This window comes from Schistocerca nitens, chromosome 11, assembly GCF_023898315.1.
Source record: "Schistocerca nitens isolate TAMUIC-IGC-003100 chromosome 11, iqSchNite1.1, whole genome shotgun sequence".
Taxonomy (NCBI): Eukaryota; Metazoa; Arthropoda; class Insecta; order Orthoptera; family Acrididae; genus Schistocerca; species Schistocerca nitens.
This window is the reverse complement of record NC_064624.1, coordinates 140,072,613-140,087,939: the sequence shown is the minus strand read 5'-3', so window position 1 is coordinate 140,087,939 and position 15,327 is coordinate 140,072,613. Positions and strand designations below refer to the sequence as shown.

At 45.0% G+C, this 15,327-nt stretch overlaps 1 protein-coding gene and 2 non-coding genes across 3 annotated transcripts in view; 2 read left to right on the top strand and 1 right to left on the bottom strand.

The window, feature by feature from the left end:
- Positions 1-15,327, top strand: part of LOC126213518 (procollagen-lysine,2-oxoglutarate 5-dioxygenase) — a 516,340-nt gene that overhangs the window by 17,482 nt on the left and 483,531 nt on the right. The gene's annotated exons all lie outside the window — the stretch shown is intronic.
- Trnat-ugu (transfer RNA threonine (anticodon UGU)) lies at positions 1,252-1,326 on the bottom strand. Its single transcript has one exon. It is a non-coding gene; the product is annotated as a tRNA-Thr (tRNA).
- Trnat-ugu (transfer RNA threonine (anticodon UGU)) lies at positions 1,710-1,783 on the top strand. Its single transcript has one exon. It is a non-coding gene; the product is annotated as a tRNA-Thr (tRNA).

The following is a 15,327-nucleotide window of genomic DNA, read 5'->3' as shown; positions in this document are numbered from 1 at the left end:
TTCCCCAGACCTGTAAAATAGTTGTCAACTGCGGCTATCAAGTCTTCGTTTAAAGTGAATCTTCGTCCACCAAGAAAAATTTTCAGTTTTGGGGAAACATGGAAGTCTGACGGAGCCATATCAGGTGAATACGGCGAGTGTGTCAACAATTCATACCTCGGTTCTACGGCGTAATTTCGTCGCGGCGACGGCACACATGTGCGGGCACGCATTGTCTTGATGGAAGATGACTTTCTTCCATGCTAAACCTGGCCTTTTTCCGCGTATCTTTTGTTGCAATTTATCCAGGAGGTTAGCATAGGGTTCTCCAGTAATTGTTTGCCCAGGGGGGAGATAATCTACAATGACCTTTCCCGCCGAAGGAACTGTCTTTGCTGTGTTTGGTGGCAGAGAATCAGCATGTTTCCACTGCTTTGACTGGTGTTTTGTCTCTGGGGTATAGTAGTGTACCCAAGTTTCATCTGTGGTCACAGCCCAACGCAAAAAATTTTGTTCGTTTCACCTAAAACGGGCCAAACATTGTTCCGGTATGTTCATTCTTGTGCGTTTTTGATCCAGCGTCAAGAGCCGCGGCACCCATCTTGCAGATAATTTTTTCATTTCTAACTCTTCAGTTAAAATGTGGTATAACCCTTTCAGGTGAAATCTGGTTAGTGTGAGCCATTTCACGCACTTTCAATCGGCGATCCTCCGTGGCCATTTTGTGCACTTTTGCAACGATTTCTGGAGTAGTGACACATCTTGGCCGACCACTGCGCGGATTATCATCTACGTTCTGCCGACGAAATTTAAATTCATTTGTCCACATGTCAACAGTTGAATATGAAGGAGCAGAGTTCCCCAGTGTATTGTGGAAATCGGCACGAATGCACCTTGCTTTCAAACCTTTCTTTACGAAGTACTTAATCGCTGCTCGAATCGCGATTTTCTTCCAGCTTCGCAAATCACTACGCGGGAACAACAACAGAGCCATGTTGCCGGTCTCGGTGGCCGAGCGGTTCTAGGCGCTTCATTCCGGAACCGCGCTACTGCTACGGTCGCAGGTTCGAGTCCTGCCTCGGGCATGGATGTGTGTGATGTCCTTTGGTTATTTAGGTTTAAGTAACTATATATGACGGTAGTATCTGTTCCCTAAAGAACACATACCGTGGATGACCATGCAGCTTTGCTAGAAATGAAATGATAATTAAATAGACACCCTAGCTGCAAACAGGCGTTGATATACTTCACTGGGGACATGTTGAAAATGTGTGCCCCGACCGGGACTCGAACCCGGGATCTCCTGCTTACATGGCAGACGCTCTAACCATCTGAGCCACCGCGGGCACAGAGGATAGTGCGTCTGCAGGGACTTACCCCTTGCACGCTCCCCGTGACATCCACATTCCCAACATGTCCACACCACTACGTTCGTAGTGCGCCTAATAGATGTTTGCCCATCATACTCATTACTCGTGGCAATCTACCAAGTCCCGTACGAGTTCGGGCATAGCGTGTGCGTTCACACAAGAAGGTCAATGGCCGGGAAGCCATATTTTAACTATATATGACGGTAGTATCTGTTCCCGAAAGAACACATACCGTGGATGACCATGCAGCTTTGCTAGAAATGAAATGATAAATAGACACCCTAGCTGCAAACAGGCGTTGATATACTTCACTGGGAAGCGTGCAAGGGATAAGTCCCTCCAGACGCTCTATCCTCTATGTCCTCGATGGCTCAGATGGTTAGAGCGTCTGCCATGTAAGCAGGAGATCCCGGGTTCGAGTCCCGGTCGGGGCACACGTTTACAACATGTCCCCAGTGAAGTATATCAACGCCTGTTTGCAGAACGGGTGTCTATTTAATTATCATTTCATTAGGTTTAAGTAGTTGTAGGTCTAGGGGACTGATGACCCATTGTTGAAGAGCCACGTCACCGCCACAGCTCTCTTCCGAGAGCACTGACGTTTCACGTGTGTACAGGCAACAGTCCAATGAGTGTCACGTGAACAACTCGTTGCAGTAGCGCTGCTGACATCTCGTGGTAATTCCGAGAACATTTTCAAACTACCCTTTTACTTCATAATGAATAGAGTCCGACAGTATTTTACACTTTTAAATTCGAATTCTGTGGATTACTAAGAATAAATTTTTTTGCCGCTAGTTCAAAATGGTTCAAATGGCTCTGAGCACTATGGGAATGAACATCTAAGGTCATCAGTCCGCAGACTTAGATACTACTTAAACCTAACTAACCTAAGGACATCACACACATCAGTGCCCGAGGCAGGATTCGAACCTGCGACCGTAGCGGTCGTGCGGTTCCAGACTGAAAAGCGCCTAGAGCCGCTCGGCCACACCTGCCGGCTTTTGCCGCTGGAAGCTGTTACATAAGCAACCTGCAATTGAAATTGTGAACCTTGGACTAGGAGCTGGATTATTGTTTTGGTAAAATAGTGTTCGGGCAACAATACAACGCGGGAAATGTGCGCGTGAACATAAATGCAGATTGAGATTTTCACTCTGCAGCGGAGTGTGCGCTGATATGAAACTTCCTGGCAGATTAAAACTGTGTGCCCGACCGAGACTCGAACTCGGGACCTTTGCCTTTCGCGGGCAAGTGCTCTACCAACCGAGCTACCGAAGCACGACTCACGCCCGGTACTCACAGCTTTACTTCTGCCAGTACCTCGTCTCCTACCTACTTTACAGAAGCTCTCCTGCGAACCATGCAGAACTAGCACTCCTGAAAGAAAAGATATTGCGGAGACATGGCTTAGCCACAGCCTGAGGGATGTTTCCAGAATGAGATTTTCACTCTGCAGCGGAGTGTGCGGTGATATGAAACTTCCTGGCAGATTAAAACTGTGTGCCCGACCGAGACTCGAACTCGGGACCTTTGCCTTTCTTTCAGGAGTGCTAGTTCTGCATGGTTCGCAGGAGAGCTTCTGTAAAGTTTGGAAGGTAGGAGACGAGGTACTGGCAGAAGTAAAGCTGTGAGTACCGGGCGTGAGTCGTGCTTCGGTAGCTCAGTTGGTAGAGCACTTGCCCGCGAAAGGCAAAGGTCCCGAGTTCGAGTCTCGGTCGGGCACACAGTTTTAATCTGCCAGGAAGTTTCATAAATGCAGATGCTTGCCAAGTCTGCAGGTTGCGCTGTTGTACATGGCCACAAACGACACCTGTGATGCGAGGCCCTCAATACGTTGCAAGTGCCAGCTGCGATGAGAACAGTGTTCTGGGCAGTTGTGAGTGCATTATATCGTAATATACTTTCAGAATATGGAGACACGATAGCGCCTTTCTTAGCAATCATATACAACCGCTCACTTGACGAAAGGCCTGTTGCTAAAGACTGGAAAGCAGCACAGGTTACACCAATATTCAAGAAAGGAAATAGGAGTAACCCATTGAATTACAGACCCATGTCACTGACCTCAGCTAGCAGTAGGATTATGGAGCGTGTACTGTACTCGAACATTGTGAATCTCCTTGAAGAGAATGACTTATTGATACATAACCAACATGGATTCAGAAAATATCGTTCTCGTGCAACACAGCTAGTTGGTTGGTTGGTTGGTTGGTTTTGAGGAAGGAGACCAGACAGCGAGGTCATCGGTCTCATCGGGTTAGGGAAGGACGGGGAAGGAAGTCGGCCGTGCCCTTTTTGAAAGGAACCATCCCGGCATTTGCCTGAAGCGATTTAGGGAAATCACGGAAAACCTAAATCAGGATGGCCGGACGCGGGATTGAACCGTCGTCCTCCCGAATGCGAGTCCAGTGTCTAACCACTGCGCCACCTCGCTCGGTCAACACAGCTAGTTCTTTATTCCCATGAAGTAATGAGTGCTGTCGACAAGGGATCTCAGATCCATTCCATATTCCTAGATTCCCAGAAGGCTTTTCATACCGTTCCTCACAAGCGACTATTAATCAAATTGCGTGCGTATGCAGTATCGTCTCAGTTGTGTGGCTGCATTCGTGATTTCCTCGCAAAGAGGTCACAGTTCGTAGTGATAGACGGTAAATCGTCGAGTAGAACACAAGTGATAACTGGCGTTTCGCAAGGTAGTGTCATAGGCCCTTTGCTGTTCCTCATTTAAATAAATGATCCAGGTGATAACCTGAGCAGCCCTCTTTGGTTGTTTGCAGATGATGCTGTAATTTAGCGTCTAGTAAAATCATCAGACGATCAGTTCCAATTACAAAATGATCTAGAGAGAATTTCTGTATGGTGCGTAAAGTGGCAATTAGCACTTGACAAAGAAAAGTGCGAGGTTGTCCACATGGGCCGGCCGAAGTGGCCGAGCGGTTCTAGGCGCTACAGTCTGGAACCACGTGACCGCTACGGTCGCAGGTTCGAATCCTGCCTCGGACATGGATGTGTGTGATGTCCTTAGTTAGGTTAAAGTAGTTCTAAGTTCTAGGGGACTGATGACCTCAGATGTTAAGTCCCATAGTGCTCAGAGCCATTTGAACCAATTCCAAAACCACTTATCTATCACTGATGCAAATGACTGTAACAGGAAAACGTGGTACCGAAACCATAAAACCTGGGCGATGGAGCAATGAAGGAAAGTCATTTGGTCATATGAATCTAGTTTCATACCGTTTCCAACTTCTGCCCTACTTTATGTCCCAGGAGTGAAACATGGCGGAGGTCTCGATTCTGCCCAGGATACGCGAAAGAACTTGCCCCCTTCTAACAGCCGTGTACCGCAAGTCTCTAGAGGAACGGAAGGTTCCAAATGATTGGAAAAAAGCACAGGTAGTCCCAGTCTTCAAGAAGGGTCGTCGAGCAGATGCGCAAAACTATTGACCTATATCTCTGACTTCGAACTGTTGTAGAATTTTAGTTTTTTTCTCGCGTACCATGTCATTTCTGGAAACCCAGAATCTACTCTGTAGGAATCAACATGTATTCCGGAAACAGCGATCGTGTGACACCCAACTCGCTTTATTTGTTCATGAGACCCAGAAAATATTAGATACAGGCTCCCAGGTAGATGCCATTTTCTTTGACTTCCGGAAGGCGTTCGATACAGTTCTGCACTGTCGCCTGATAAACTAAGTAAGAGCATACGGAATATCAGACCAGCTGTGTGGCTGGATTGAAGAGTTTTTAGCAAACAGAACACAGCATGTTGTTCTCAATGGAGAGACGTCTACAGATGTTAAAGTAACCTCTGGCGTGCCACAGGGGAGTGTTATGGGACCATTGCTTTTCACAATATATATAAATGGCCTAGTAGACAGTGTCGGAAGTTCCGTGCGGCTTTTCGCAGATGATGCTGTAGTATACAGAGAAGTTGCAGCATTAGAAAATTGTAGCGAAATGCAGGAAGATCTGCAGCGGATAGGCACTTGGTGCAGGGAGTGGCAACTGACCCTTAACATAGACAAATGTAATGTATTGCGAATACATAGAAAGAAGGATCCTTTATTTTACGATTATATGGTAGCGGAACAAACACTGGTAGCAGTTACTTCTGTAAAATATCTGGGAGTATGCGTACGGAACGATTTGAAGTGGAATGATCATATAAAATTAACTGTTGGTAAGGCGGGTGCCAGGTTGAAATTCATTGGAAGAGTCCTTAGAAAATGTAGTCCATCAACAAAGGAGGTGGCTTACAAAACACTCGTTCGACCTATACTCGAGTATTGCTCATCAGTGTGGGATCCGTACCAGATCGGGTTGACGGAGGAGATAGAGAAGATCCAAAGAAGAGCGGCGCGTTTCGTCACAGGGTTATTTGGTAAGCGTGATAGCGTTACGGAGATGTTTAGCAAACTCGAGTGGCAGACTCTGCAAGAGAGGCGCTCTGCATCGCGGTGTAGATCGCTGTCCAGGTTTCGAGAGGGTCCGTTTCTGGATGAGTTATCGAATATGTTGCTTCCCCCTACTTATACCTCTCGAGGTGATCACGAATGTAAAATTAGAGAGATTCGAGCGCGTACGGAGGCTTTCCGGCAGTCGTTCTTCCCGCGAACCGTACGTGACTGGAACAGGAAAGGGATGTAATGACAGTGGCACGTAAAGTGCCCTCCGCCACACACCGTTGGGTGGCTTGCGGAGTATAAATGTAGATGTAGATTTGGGCAGCCACATCGTGGGATTCCGGGTTTCAGCGATTACTCTGGAAGTTCGCTTTACTGGCAGGATAAGGCGACCATTGTAGCTGATCAGATCTATTCCATGGTACAAAGTTCGTTCTCCAGTGGTGACGCTGTGTTGCAAGACGACTGCACCCCCAAAAACAGGTTTTTCATATTAGCTGCATTGTGCTGTTACCTACTATCAGGTATTCCGTATCAGCACCTCAGTAGTCATCAGACATCGTGAGAGAGCAGAATGGGGCGCTCTGCAGAACTCATGGACTTCGAACTTGGTCAGGTTACTGGGTGTCACTTGTGTCACACGTCTGTTGGCGAGATTTCCACACTCCTAAACATCCCCATGTCCACTGTTTCCGATGTGACAGTGAAGTGGAAACGTGAAGGCACACGTACAGTACAAAAGCGTGTAGGCCGACCTCGTCTGTTGACTGAGAGAGACCGCCAACAGTTGAAGAGGGTCGTAATGTGTAATAGGCAGGCAGACATCTATCCAGACCATCACACACGAATTGCAAACTGCATCAGGATCCACTGCAAGTACTACGACAATTAGGCGGGAGGTGGGAAAACTTGAATTTCACAGTCGAGCGGCTGCTCATAAGCCATACATCACGCCGGTAAATGCCAAACGACGCGTCCCTTGGTGTAAGGAGCGCAAACATTGAACGACTGAGCAGTGGAAAAACGTTATGTCTAGCGACGAATCACGGTACATAGTGTGGCGATCCGATGGTATGGTGTGGGTATGGCGAATGCCCGGTGAACGTCATCTGCCAGCGTGTGTAGTGCTAACAGTACAATTCGGAGGCGGTGGTGTTATGATGTGGTCGTGTTTTTTATGGAGGGCACTTGCACCCCTTGTTATTTGGCGTGGCACTATCACAGCACGGGCCTACATTGATGTTTTAAGCACCTTCCTGCTTCCCACTGTTGAAGAGCAATTCGGGGATGGCGATTGCATCTTTCAACAAGATCGAGCACCTGTTCCTAATGCACGGCCTGGAGTAACATTCCGGTAATGGACTGGACTGCACAGAGTCCTGACCCGAATCCTATAGATCACCTTTGGGATGTTTTGGAACGCCGTGCCAGGCCTCACCGACCGACATCGATACCTCTCCTCAGTGCAGCACTCCGTGAAGAATGGACTCCAATTCCCCAAGAAACCTCCCAGCACCTGTACGTATGTTTGCAAGAATGGAAGCTGTCATCAAGGCTAAGGATGGTCCAACACCATATTGAATTGCAGCATTACCGATGGAGGGCGCCACGAACTTGTAATTCATATTCAGCCAGGTGTCCGGATACTTTTGATCACATAGTGTGTATTATGGAGCGTCTGTGCTCTACTTTGGAGAGAAGGGTGCGTGCCCTATCCACATCCATCATCGTGGAATTTGCCACTATTTTGTAGGAAGAATTCCCATCAATTCCCATCAAAACCATACAGGATCTGTGTTTTGTTCATTGCGCGAGACCGGAAGCTGTTTTGAATCCCATCGGTTTCAATTTCCGTTTCCCCTGACACAAAGCATAGCTGAAGCAATGTTTCAAAATGGCGTCTGTAAGTGATGTACGTTGCAAGCCGCGTGTTGTCACTGCAGAGAAAGAAAGTTGGCAAATGTTCACAGACGTTTGTGTGAAGCCTGTTGACCATCTGGAGTCGACAGGAGTATAGTTGGTCGCTGGGGACAGAGGGTGAGGCTATCAGAAGGCTGTTAGGCAGAGCTCCAAGATTTGCAGCGAGCTGGGAGACCAACCACAGCTGACATGTTGCAATTTGCTGTTGATCTCATTCGTGAGGATCGACACATTATGAGTCGGCAGTTGGCGCTGTTGCTGTCCAACAATCTGAGGATGAGGATGTTTTGACTCAGCATGATAACGCTCGACCTCACACAAGTTTGAAGTCTACTGAACACATCGCTATACAAAATCGGACAATGTACACCCTAAAGCCCTGATCTAGCTCCCTCTGACTTCACTTGTTTGGGCCATTAAAGAATAGTATTAGTGGAAGACATTTTGAGGATGACGTGGTGATTCGCAGAACGAAGATGTGGCCAGAACAAGAACTGGTACTGAGAGGTTTGTGTCACGCCACGTGAATGCCATAGAACTGGGTGGGGATTGCGTGGATAATAGAGTGTGCATGTAAAACATCATTCTTTCATGTGTGTAAAGCCGTTGCCACACAGGCCGTGTCATTCAGCGTGCTACGTGCTGACTTGATCCCCACCTTGCTGTTGAACGTTCAGAAACGACACGTATTGTGCATAGGTAGGGTTGTCAGATGTCCCGGTTTTCCGGGAAAAGTCCCAGTTTCGGTTTTAAAAAATGTGCGTCCCGGTTTTGTGATGCCAAAGAAATACTCTCATACCGTCTATTTGTATTTTAACTGTCACTTCTTCTTCCGTCACGCATTAGGCTTTCCTTCAGCCTGTTCCATCTACACCTGGTCCTTCCTTCGTTTTTCCGATCTCCCAATGCATTTTTTACCTTGCAGAGTATATAGCCAAAAATGTAGTGGTAATCTTGATTTTTCCATTCGTGACAGATGGGTTATCAATTTTTGTCGGTATTCGCCAACCTTACTGTTTATACCGAAAATATTTAATTCCTTCCTGATATCTGTATTTATTTTGTAGTTTAGCTTGGTGTACCCTGCTATGTACCTGAGGAATTTCATTTCATTGCCTTGTAATCTTATTTTATCTTTCTTTTTCATTACCCAAGATTAACTTCCATAAAATAATGTTGCTACTGACATAACTTTATAAAATTTTTGTTATGTTTCTGTTCTTACTTTAGCCGGCCGGAGTGGCCGTGCGGTTCTAGGCGCTACAGTCTGGAGCCGAGCGACCGCTACGGTCGCAGGTTCGAATCCTGCCTCGGGCATGGATGTGTGTGATGTCCTTAGGTTAGTTAGGTTTAAGTAGTTCTAGGGGACTGATGACCTCAGAAGTTTCGCATAGTGCTCAGAGCCATTTTTTTGTTCTGATAGTGCCATTTAACTAGTTAAATTTCTCAATTTTGTCTTTTTAATCTAGGTCTCCCCTGTACGACAGCATGGTTCCTAGAAATTTGAGTCTATCTAATTGCTCTATAATCTTGTCTATAATTATTTTTGTTCTTACTGGATTAACTGTCACTGTTAAGCAAAATAATTATTTGTGTTTCATTGTTGCACCTGCCAGCTTCTATCAAGGTCCTTTATTGCGTGTAAGCTTCTTTCTATTACTAACTCTGGTCTTGGGATTCAGTTCAGTTAAGACGTAGCAGGTACGTGGTTCTCTGTGCAAGGCTTATTACGCTTAGTTCAGATTTGCGTGTGTGTGAAGTGAACTCCAAACGCCATAGCGAAAGTGTTCCTTTCAAGACAAATATACAGAAGAATGGTATTTTATCAAACGAGGAAGATGACTATGAAGTGCAATGTGAAATATGTAACTCATATGTTTCCATTTCACGTGGAGGAAGGGCAGATATTACAGATCATTTAGGCAGCCAAAAGCATAAATCAAACACGTGCTCTGCTAGCGCGTAGAAAAGACAGCTTTTTTATTTCAAAGTCATCAAAACAGAGCCAATCAGTAGCAGCAACGGAATTAACAATGTGTTATCATACCGCTAAACATAATGTCTTTGAAATCTGTAGACTGTACTTCTAGGCTAAACTCCAATCTTTTTAACGACTCTATCACAGCGAAGAGTGTGACGTTGGGCAGAACCAAAACTACAGCACTTTTGAAAGCAGTTTTGGCCCCTGACAATGTCAGAAAAATATTCGACGACCTTTCACTGTCCCCCTATAATTCAGTAGTTACAGATGCGAGTAAACACAAGGCTGAAAAAATGTGGTTGTTGTTGTGGTCTTCAGTCCTGAGAGTGGTTTGATGCAGCTCTCAATGCTACTCTATACTGTGCAAGCTTCTTCTCTCCCAGTACCTACTGCAACCTACATCCTTCTGAATCTACTAAGTGTATTCATCTCTTGGTCTCCCTCTACGATTTTTACCCTCCACGCTACCTTCCAATACTAAATTGGTGATCCCTTGATGCCTCAGAACATGTCCTTCCAAACGATCCCTTCTTCTAGTCAAGTTGTGCCACAAGCTCCTCTTCTCCCCAATTCTATTCAATACCTCCTCCATTAGTTATGTGATCTACCCATCTAATCTTCAGCATTCTTCTGTAGCACCACATTTCGAAAGCTAAACTATTTATCGTCCACGTTTCACTTCCATACTTGGCTACACTCCATACAAATACTTTCAGAAACGTCTTCCTGACACTTCAAGCTATACTCGATGTTAACAAATTTCTCTTCTTCAGAAACGCTTTCCTTGCCATTGCCAGTCTACATTTTATATCCTCTCTACTTCAACCATCATCAGTTATTTTGCTCCCCAAATAGCAAAACTTCTTTACTATTTTAAGTTTCTCATTTCCGGATCTAATTCCCTCAGCATCACCCGACTTAATTCGACTACATTCCATTATCCTCCTTTTGCTTTTGTTGATGTTCATCTTATATCCTCCTTTCAAGACACTGTCCATTCCGTTCAACTGCTCTTCCAGGTCCTTTAATGTCTCTGACAGAATTACAATGTCATCGGCGAACCTCAAAGTTTTTATTTCTATTCCATGGATTTTAATACCTATTCCGAATTTTTCTTTTGTTTCCTTTACTGCTTACTCAATATACAGATTGAATAGCATCGGGGGGAGGCTAGAATCCTGTCTCACTCCCTTCCCAACCACTGCTTCCCTTTGATGTCCCTCGACTCTTATAACTGCATCTAGTTTCTGTACAAATTGTAAATAGCCTTCCGCTCCTTGTATTTTACCCCTGCCACCTTCAGAATTTGAAAGAGAGTATTCCAGTCAACGTTGTCAAAAACTTTCTCTGAGTCTACAAATTCTAGAAACGTAGGTTTGCCTCTGCTTAATCGCCCGCAGCTCGTGGTCGTGCGGTAGCGTTTTCGCTTCCCACGCCCGCGTTCCCGGGTTCGATTCCCGGCGGGGTCAGGGATTTTCTCTGCTTCGTGATGACTGGGTGTTGTGTGATGTATTTATGTTAGTTAGGTTTAAGTAGTTCGAGGTTCTAGGGGACTGATGACCATAGATGTTAAGTCCCATAGTGCTCAGAGCCATTTGAACCTCTTTTTAATCTAGCTTCTAACATAAGTCGTAGGGTCAGTATTGCCTCACGTGTTCCAATATTTCTACGGAATTCAAACTGGTCTTCCCCGAGGTCGGCTGCTACCAGTTTTTCCATTCGTCTGTAAAGAATTCGCGATAGTATTTTGCAGCCGTGACTTATTAAACTGATAGTTCGGTAATTTTCACATTTGTCAACTCCTGCTTTCTTTAGGATTGGAATTATTATATTCCATTAATTGTTCAATATTTTCCACCTCAGAATGGCATTTAAGTGAAATTGCTTAAATTAGTTTCGGTGCCAAATGAAACTGCCTCTACAATAAGTTCGTACTGCATTAGAAGAAAATAAAGTTGATAAGAGTAAGTGTATTGCATTTTGCGGTGACAATGCTGCCACTAATTTTGAAGGAGTTGCGACGAGCACGTACAAACAATGTATTTGCTAGACTGAGAAGCGAAGTAAACGAAGTCTTTTAGGAGTTGGCTGCCCTGCTCAGATACTACACAATGCTGCCAAGACAACCGCTGGCGTGGTATCAGAAACCTTTATAATTAAACTTTTCAATTACTTCTCCACAAACACTGAACGAACGGATCGTCTAAAGGTGTTTTGTGAGTGTGTGGACGTAGAGTATCGTGCATTGCTGTCACATACAAAAAAAGATGGTTATCTGTAGAGGGAGTATTGTACGATGTTCTTAAATCATTCTTCGTCTTAGAAGAAAAGATATCTAAATTTCTGACAACCCTCTTCCAGAATGCCGGCCGTTGTGGCCGAGCGGTTCTAGGCGCATCAGTTCGGAACCGCGCTGCTGCTACGGTCGCAGGTTCGAATCCTGCCTCGGGCGTGGATGTGTGTGGTGTCATTAGGTTAGTTAGGTTTAAGTAGTTCTAAGTTCTAGGGGACTGATGACCTCAGATTTTAAGTCCCATAGTGCTCAGAGCCATTTGAGCCATCTTCCAGAATGCGTTAACGGAAGCGTATCAGTGGTCCTTGAGAAAGCAGACTGCGGTGTTATAGAAGTAGCTGCGATTTTGGAATATACTGGCAGAATCCTAGAACGTCATAAAGAAGGAAGTTTTATTATACTCAGACATCTCTCTTGCAGAACAGCGAGGTTGCATTAACTAATGATTTTAAAAAATTTCATGTTGATCTAGAACAGTTTTATGAAACGTGTACAGCTTATTTAGAAAAATGGTCAACAGATCTCAATGAGTTTTTAAATGGATGTTGCTGGACGCAGAACTAGAGTGGAGCAATGTGATAAGGACAATAACATTTGTGCAAGGTATGGTTCAAATGGCTCTGAGCACTATGGGACTTAACATCGGAGGTCATCAATCCCCTAGAACTTAGAACTACGTAAACCTAACTAACCTAAGGACATCAAGCACATCCATGCCCGAGGCAGGATTCGAACCTGCGACCATAGCGGTCACGCGGTTCCAGATTGAAGCGCCTAGAACCGCTCGGCAACTAAGGTCGGCGAGTTACCAGTATTAATATTGTAAAATGTTATTACCGTTTGAACGGCCTGCCTTGGGTTTGATTAAATTAATTACAGCATAAAAGTGTTCATTTAATTATGTATTTTACTAAATCAATTGAATACAGCAGTAATTTGCACAAATATTTCACTTTTTTAACGTTAATAAAAGTGTCCCGGTTTATTATTCTAAAATTATGGCCGTTTTTAGTTAATTTTAGAGAAACTACCCGTTTGCTAGCAGCAAATTTTTGCAGCCATATGCCTTGCCGCAGTGGTAACACCGGTTCCCGTCAGATCACCGAAGCTAAGCGGTGTCGGGCTGGGCTATCACTTGGATGGGTGACCATCCGGCCTGCCGAGCGCTGTTGGCAAGCGGGGTGCACCCAGCCCTTGTGAGGCAAACTGAGGAGCTACTTGACTGAGAAGGGGAGGCCGCCAATCGTGAAATTCAGATTCGATTCATACTGCGCATAATAAAAGCTCACGGCCAGAGGTGTAATGTGGCAAAGCACCAAGATGCACTTCTCAGCCGTTGTCGAGAAAATCGACAGTTAAAAGAAACCGTTGCGGTGAAATACTCTCTACAATTAAGAATTTTCTACAGCGTCGTGGCGCAGCGGTAAGCGCTCGGGTTCGTAATGCGAAGGTCGCCGGATCGAATCTCGCGCCATGCAACATTTTTTTATTATTAGTTTTTTGTAATTCAAATATATATATATATATATATATATATATATATATATATATATATATAAAACTATTAATGAATTGCTTATGCATGTTGCTGAAGACGGATCGCTCTCCAATTGTACCGCCTCCATTTTTCCGTTTGTTTAACCAAAGCTCTCACGTCCGCACTGATTTTCGACGATGTTATAAGTTGCGCTAGGGACCGCATCTACCTTCTTTAGAAGTTAGCAGGCAACTACGCTGTTATGCGTCAACATCTGTCCTTCAAGTGTAACGATCGAGTAACGGAGTTTATATTTCATACCTGCCACAGCAAGTTTGTGTTCGTGGGGTCTCTATTCTAATTCGAACGTTTGACTTTCGCTATACGTATTCGTTTCGGAATATCGTTTCTACGTCTTCCGTTAACTATACGTGGTTAACATTATGAAGACAATTACTAACATTTGTGAAATACAACTTTGTTGGCGGAAAACTTAATGATGTTCGAAGTCGCCAGTTTTTCCACGACAAACGACTTTCAACAACTTATTATATGCATAATTGTTGCTACTGATTGCCGGTGTGTGTGTGTGTGTGTATATACACACATTTGAATTACAAAAAACAAATACTAAAAAAAAAAAAGTTGCATCGATACGGGGACCTTCGCTTTACGAACCCGAGCGCTTACCGCTGCGCCACGACGCTGTAGGAAATTATTGATCGTAGAGAGTATTTCACCGCAACGGTTTCTTTTAACTGTCGATTTTCTCGACAACGGCTGAGAAGTGCATCTTGGTGCTTTGCCACATTACGCCTCTGGCCGTGAGCTTTTATTATGCGCAGTATGAATCGAATCTGAATTTCACGATTGGCGGCCTCCCCTTGTGAGAAGTTGCGGCTCCGGTCTCGGAAACTGACATACGGCCGGGAGAGCGGTGTGTTGACCACGTGCCCCTCCACATCCGCATCTAGTGACGCCTGTGGTGAGGATGACACGGCGGTCGGTCGGTGCCGTTGGGCCTTCCGAGGCTTGTTCGGACGGAGTTTAGTTCATGCATGCGGCACGTTTGTCTCAAGGTGGTATGCGCGACCGCAGCGCGCTCCAGCGGCAGTTTGCGGCTACACGTGATGCGCGCGACTGGGGTTGATAAGCTAGCGGATTTTCCGCTAAATTTGTCAGCGGGTGAAATTTTGCATTTAGCGGTCAACAGATTTTTTAACGGATTTGTGAATTGATGTCTGCAACAATATTTTTCCGTTCAATGAAATCTTTCCGTTATGCAATTTGAAATTATATTGAGCGTGAAAAATCCTTAAGGGGCTCCGGAACGCCCTATACTTGCAATGTTAAAATAATGCTTATTGTTGTGTCGATTCCCTAAGGTCTCGACACAATGAGTGGCTAGGTGCACGCGAAACTAACGCAGACGGGCGTAAATTCTGAAACAGGAGACTGGATGAAAACTATAAAGAAAAGAAGAGAGATTTTAATATACTTAACTTTAATGTAGTCTTGTTCTTGTTGAAATACATCTCTTGCATAGTAGTAAGCAATTAGCACTGATACCATTGGCGCCTTGCTAGGTAGTAGCGATGAACTAGCTGAAGGCTATTTAATCTGTCTCTCGGCAAATGAGAGGAAGACGTGATACGTCTTGTCGCAAGCTATGTCGTCCGTACCACTGGGGCGAGGTCATGTCCGTGTCTTGTGACCTGCCATGTGGTGGCGCTAGGTTTGCGATTACACAGTGGCGACACGCGGGTCCGACATGTACTACAGGACCGCGGCCGATTTAAGTTACCACCTAGCAAGTGTGGTGTCTAGCGGTGACACCACACTTATAAATTACATCTTTCCTCACAAAGTATTTGAGGTAGGAAGTTGAACTTTTT